Raw genomic sequence first — 7,378 nt, forward strand, 5'->3', positions numbered from 1 at the left:
CCATGTATGGAAAGGAAAGATGGAAGATAAACAGTTTAGACAAGAAGAGAATAGAAGCTTTTGAAATGTTGTGCTACAGAAGAATGCTGATTATTAGGTGGGTAGATCACATTACTAATTAGAAGGTACTGAATAGAATTGGGGAGAATAGAAATTTATGGCACAACCTGACTAGAAGAAGGAATCAGTTGGCAGGACACATTCCGAGGCATCAAGACATCATCAATTTAGTACTGGAGGGAAGGGTGCGGGGTTAAAAGTACAGGGGGAGACCAAGGGACGAAAACAGTAAGCAGATTCAGAAGGCTGTTGGTTGCAGTAGTTACTCAAAGATGAAGAGGCTTGCACAGGATAGAGTAGCGTCGAACCAGTCTTTGGACTTATGACCAAACCAACAACAACTTATTCAATCATATGATGACTTCATGACTGATCTGCAGGAACCTTCTAGCAAATCAGTCCCATTCGACTGCTGTGCCAAGTGTATTCCTGGCCTTAATGGAGAGACAACAAAACCATAAGAGGAGTATATGAAGCATTTTGATGAAAAGCCATTCAGTGAGTAAGCTTTCTGGCTTGGAACTTAACAAGTGTCTGGCAGAAACTAAGAAAACATACTGGATAGAAATGTTAGAAAGTTTGGGTATGACAAAAAGCAGTCAGATGGCATGGGAGATTCTGTGTCAGCAGAATAACAATCCTACTCAGAAAATAAATCATACAAACATATCTCTAATTCAGCCTCTGCTAAATGGAAAAATGGGCAAACATAGTGCTGAACCTAAAATTCAGAGACAAGCTGAGCTAGAAACTAATGAACTATCTCACTCATTTAGAGAAGAAAAACTGCAAGAAGTTGTTTGACAGTGACCTGTATGATACACATAGAACTACAGCTGAACAGCACTTGATGGCTCAATGGCACCGACCAACAGCTGTGTCATCCTCGTCTCGTAGGCTTCACTGGATGTGGATATGGAAGGGCCTATGGTCAGCACACTGCTCTCCCAGCTGTAGTCAGTTTACGAGACTGGAGTAATAATGTATATCAGGTATCTATTTTGTATAGCAAAATACACAGCAACACAGAACATAACACTTCACTATACAATATCACGAGTGATGTTATTGAAAATAATACTAGTGAAGTAACAGAATTTTCATATCTAGAAGAAGAACCAGTAAAGATATTGAATTAAATATCTGACAATAAGTTCAAGGAGATTCTAGCAGAAGTTAATAATGCATACACACATGCCATATGCTGACAAGGTATTCCTCTTGTCTAGATCCAGGAGTGAGCTGGCACAAATTTGTGAGCTCAAGAGGACTGCAGGACATGAATGCAAGATGGGATACCACTTCATTAGCAGAAATGAAGCAGGTGGAAAATGGTAACCTCACCCACAGATAGGAGTCAACAACATAAAATCATCAGAGAATATAAGTATTTGGGAGTGTATTTCACGGAAGATGCATTGTCTCAGGCAGGATGAGTGAGAGGAACTAATCTGTGGATCAGTCTTCCTGTAATCTTTGTGAACTGGTTAAGTAATGCAGACTGTAAATAAAGTTAAAACCTTACATGTGCAGGAGGATGGTTTAGTCAGGGGCAATGTAAAGATGTGAGACCTGTACTCTGTATACCATTTTATGAAAATATTCTGTGAAGAAAGAGAGTAGGAATCATGTGTTATTTTTAGCTTGGAAATGCCAACCATGCTGCAATTCAACTGAAGGATGAGGTGGAGGAGATTAGTGTGTAACATCCCATTGACAATGAGGTCACTAGAGACAGAGCACAAGTTTGGGTTAACGTAGGATGGGGAAGGAAAGCAGTTGTGCCCTTTTGAAGGAACCATACCAGCATTTGCCTTAAGCAATTTAGTGAAATCATAGAAAATCTAAATCCAGATGGTTACACATAGGTTATCAACCTGAATACAAGTGAGTAAGTGTGCTGACAACTGTGCTACCATGATTGCTAATCCAACAGAAGTGATTCAGAAAAATTCAGAACAAGAATCTCAACAGCACTTGTTCCAAAAACATGTTCAGTGTCAAGCATTATGTCAGTTTTCTCAGAGAGAACACAGCAGAGGAAGTCTCTTAAACCTGAGTACACTGTTGGGGATTCTGATCACGATACATTAACAAGTGGAATACAAGAGTTTCTGGAGGTATAAAGGATACCCAGGTGCAATTACACTGGAAAGCAAGGTGACACATTACGTTAAAGACAGTGTGTCGTTAAGAATCTTAATAAAATTTAATCTGGAATAATAGTTTCATATCACGGTGATTTAGTGCTTATCTTAAAAGGAGTCACACTAAGTTTGTTCATGTCAATGAAAATGACATTATGTCAGACATAGCAATAAAATCAGTTTTATCACAAACTGACCATCTGGAACAGTATGGCTGTATTATAACAGAGTGTGGCAAGAACTACTAATTAAAATAGTTCCAAGCCTCATTATCAGTTGGTGCAAAGTAAACTAACCTCACGACTCTTAGTAGAAGTACAGAATCAGCCACACTAGTGTTTAGAAAAGTGGTACTTGGTGCACTATACAAGCGTGAATGTGTCACTGGCGTATTTTTAGATCTGTCACAGGCCTTTATTAATGTTTGCCATAAAATTATACTAAAAAACTAGAATAATGATGAATAAAAGAAATTACCAATGACTGGCTCCAATCATGTCCGGCAAACAGGGCACAAAGGGAAGAGGTAGCACAGGCCACAAATTCAGTAAAACTTTTAGTGAAACAGTTATCAGATTTCAAGAAATGGTGTATTAACATAAGAGTCTGTTAAGACAGCATCTTAGGACCAATACCATTTTTGTTACACATCAATAATTTTTAAGGCAATGTTAGACGAGGGGAAAATCATTTTCTCATGGCAGCTATATGTTAAACACAGATAAAGCACAAGAACTCCTAATGGGGAAAGCAAATGAAAACCTGCAGAATGTTTATAACTGTTTATGAACAAAGCAAACATAATGAATTTTTGCTTAAAGAAGGAAAATAACTCTGTAAAATTTAATGTTAATGAAAATTTCATAGCTTTCAAAGCTAGCACAAAGTTTAATAATGACTTTTGCTTGAAGTGGTATGAAAACAGAAATTTGTGAGCAAAGATCATTTCATCAGGATGTTATTCACTTAGAGTTTTATCATTAGTGTCCAGCAGTTTGTTATATGCTGTTCGTTCCTTTTTGCACTCTATCTTTTGCAGTGGCATTGTTTCGTGGTGAGTCCCACACACAAAACATGGGCACAGTCTTCGAACTGCAGAGCAGGACCATTAAATAATAACTAAAAATAGTAATAGAGCTTCCTGTAAAAATTTGTTAAGCAGCTGGGGATTCTAGCTGCATCATTCGAGTTCATCTAATAATCCATTATTTACATCAAGAAAAAACACAGCTATTGTCTCAGTTCTTGATTATGGGGCAAGAGCCAGACTAAGGTTAGAATTAGTAACAGTAAAAATAAAACAAAAATCTACAAAGATATAAAACTGTACAATAAATTGCCCAAGGAGATTAAAGAGATAACTAAAATCCAAATTTTCAAAAAGTCGTTAAAGTGTGTCTTCTAAATAATTCATGCTAGAAAATTAAGGATTATTTGAGTAAGACAGAGTAGAGAATTTGTAGGGCTACAAAATGGAATGATCACTCACTTGGATAGCCTCAAACCTCGGCACACCGATTCTGGGATTTATGGAGGCACACTGATCCTAGATCAGAGATGTGGGCACATAGGGTACACAGATCCTACCCTGGTGGGGGAGGGGTGGGATAGGAAGAGTATAAGGCAACCCTCTACCACTAACAGTGCTAAATCCAATAATTAACAAGCTGGCACTATGAAGATAGGAGATAAATGCCAATAAAAATAATAAAAAGGTGATGAAATGGAATGAACACACAGTCTCTATTGTAGTCTGAGTGGACTGTAAACTTCAGTTCATAGTTAGGGTATTAGGAAAATGCAATACATCTACAAAGGAGATTGCTTACAAAACACTCTTGTGATCAGGGCAGGTTCAAGAACATTTTTTCACACAAGTGCCATCAACCACATCCCCCCCCCCCCGCCCAGCCTCTCCCTCCCCCTCCCCTTTCCCACCACACACATTGCTGCCATTCGCTCTCAGATATTAATTACCTTTCCTTGGAATCTTATTCATTTTGCTAGTGTCATAAATACAAGGTGTTTATAAATCAGTTATACAAAAGAAATCAAATCTTTAATTGTGAGAAAGGTAAATATTTTACAGAAATGTCTGATGTAGCACTGAATGCAGTATATCTTCAAGTTATATTCCCACCTAACATTGTTAGAGTTCCCAAGATTCCTGCTAGGTGGTATGCATAAATGAGTTATTCCAACAGTCATCATGGAATCATATTAAGATGAAGTGCATGCACAATGTCATTAATGGTTTCGTGAATCCAAATTGATTACTGTGCTTCAGAGACAATTCAAGACTAAATATTGCAAGCTGCAGCCTTAAAGACAAACTATTATTAATTAGTACAATCATTTCACCAAAACTGGCTATGTAACACATAGGACGCCAGTTCAGGGTTGCCCATCAGTCTCTGATGCAGCAATTTAACAAGTTTGGCAGTCTCACATTCGTAGTCTGGGCAAATCAACAAAACATGCCAGATTAGAATTAGATATGCCTGGTGTTAAAGTGTGAATGCTGTTATGGAAAGGCCTGTTATTCAAACCCTACAAACAGGAATTGTTGCAAGCTATAAGAGAAAGTGACAAAGAAAAACAATCTGAGTTTTGTGTAGGAATATATAACAAAATGCAGACTGAAATGATATCGAACATGTACAGAACTCACCTAATGTAAATGTTTGTGAGCTGTAACAAGATTTATGGTCCTTTCTTTCTGACTGAATAAACTGTATCTGGCATGTCGTACCTGACATCCTTGAACATTACCTAATGCCTCTATTACAACTGGATATGGGCATAGAATTTATTTTCTAGCAAGAGGGCATGCCACCAAATTACCATTGTGAAGTTGTCGGGTATCTCAATAGGAATGTGTCAACTTGACTGGATGTGGTAGAGCAATATCCTGGCCACTACAGTTTCCTGATTTAACCCTGTGGGTGGCTTCTGTGCATGGGATTACATTAAAGACCAACTGTTTCTTTTTCCATTTCTGGGAAATTTTGAGGATTTGTGACTGTGGATAACACAAGCAGTTGCCACCATACATCAAGACTTGCTTCAAAGTTTTTGGCAGGAAATTGATTACAGATGAGACATTCATCATGTTACAAAAGTAACCTCATTGAACATTTGCTAATAAAACTTGAAGATATACTGCATTCAGTGCTTTACCAAACATTTGTGCAAGTTATTTACTTTTTTCACAACAAATATTACTTTTGTATAACTAATTTATAAACACCCAGCAAAATAATCCTCCTCTATAGATGAATGATAGCACCCATACTTTTTGTGTGGTGGCCCTTGAAATGGGACTACCTTCCCATTCCTATCTGAAATTCCTTTCTCATGTCAACAATCTCTGAAGAGGTCATTTTAGCTCGAATTTTTAACTTTCTGGATTTTTTACTGTTATGTCTATACCCAGCTACAGTAGTAAACTGCCTTCAAAAAATTAGTTCAAATGAATTTACTACCTCAGATTACATTTCATATTAATATGCTATCCGTTTTATATTAGCAACTAAGGGAAGTAAGCCATTTGTTAATAATCCAACTCTGAAATTTCATGATATGAACTGTGCAGCCATGTTGCACCACAGATTCTTGAAAATTTACTTCTCCACTATGTCTGAAAAGCTACAATGTTTGTTCATTATTATTATTTAAAATGATAGCTCTATGTGAGAGCAAACCAAAACACCAATAACAATGTCTTATTCAAAGTAATTTGTTTATAATTAACTAAAATGCAATTTAAATTGTTGTACTGTAAAATTAATTGAAATTGTATATGAAATTAAATAAACTCTTCCAAACTTTGTATCAGAACATGTAGGGCAATATGTGGCCCATTTTTTGGTGTGTGTTACAAAAATTGTCTAATGACTTTTAATTGTTGTTATGTAAATCTTACATTTAACAATGTATTCAGTTGTTTAGCTTTATATAAAAGGAAGTGGTGCATGAGCCACAAAAGTCAGTAAGAAAGAGGCATGTAAAAGCATAAGAGACAGTCAGAGGCAGCAAAAGAGTAAGTAAGTGAGTCTGCAACATTGACTTTCAGAAGCTGTTTGTGTGAGACTCTTTCAGAGGCTGCCAGACAAGAAATGTATATACCATCAATGTACATCCAAATCAGTCATAATACAAGAAAAGAAAAGTGATTTACTCTGTGTTTTATTTAAAAAATTAGTACATCAGCAATGTTGAATGCTGGTATTTTCTGAAGCAGCAACCCCCGAGGATATCCAAGTTGAGTATCTCATCGTACAGAGCAGCTAAGTTGTTATGTGAACTTCTGTTAACTGTGATTGAAATTTTCTAGTTCTCACTTGTCATCACACCTGTGAATGATGGAGGCCCAAACTAGTATGTTGCTATGATGGTATATATTACCAATGTCCAATTATAGGTAGAATTACAAAAACTGTATACCTTATTCTCGATTAGCATCAGTAGTAATTAGAAAGATTCCCTCCTCACACACATTTAAGTGTAGCATCTTAACCTAAGTTCAATTACTGGTGACAGCATCAACTACAAGAATAGCAAAAACTGTTACATGTAAGAGAATACAATAAAAGAAACCAGAATGTTCCAAAAAACATGAGTTTGCAGACAAGTCTCTTGTGACATAATTTCAAATGTGTGGTTACAAGCTGTCATTGATTTCAGTACAAAATGTATTTGAAATATAAACTTTTTAATTTCTGCTTCTAATTGGGCTCAAATTTTATCCCTAGCATGCTCTACTTGTGCAGTGTTGGGGAATGTGGTACGAGCATGATGGGGCACGGGCACATTTCATTGCTGATATAAAATTACATCTAACACGGCACTTTTGTCCAAGCTGGACATGTCAATCACAGCCCAGAACTTGGCTTCAAAGGCCATCTGACGTCAGGAGTTTTCTGGCTGGGGTCATTTCAAAAGTGAAGTGTACAGTAACCCTGTTGATATGGTAGCAAAACTGGAGCAGCAAATTTTACAGTAATGTCAAGATTAATGATATGACCTTGGGGGTGAGCTGGGAAGAAGGGGGGGGGGGTGTCTCACTGGAGAGATTAGTACAGTATTGCCTCCTAATGTGAAGATGAGATGTGGAACAACTCCTTCAATAGAGACACATGTGCTGTAAATTGCAACATGTAAAATGCCAA

Source organism: Schistocerca nitens, chromosome 1 (assembly GCF_023898315.1).
Source record: "Schistocerca nitens isolate TAMUIC-IGC-003100 chromosome 1, iqSchNite1.1, whole genome shotgun sequence".
Lineage (NCBI taxonomy): Eukaryota > Metazoa > Arthropoda > Insecta > Orthoptera > Acrididae > Schistocerca > Schistocerca nitens.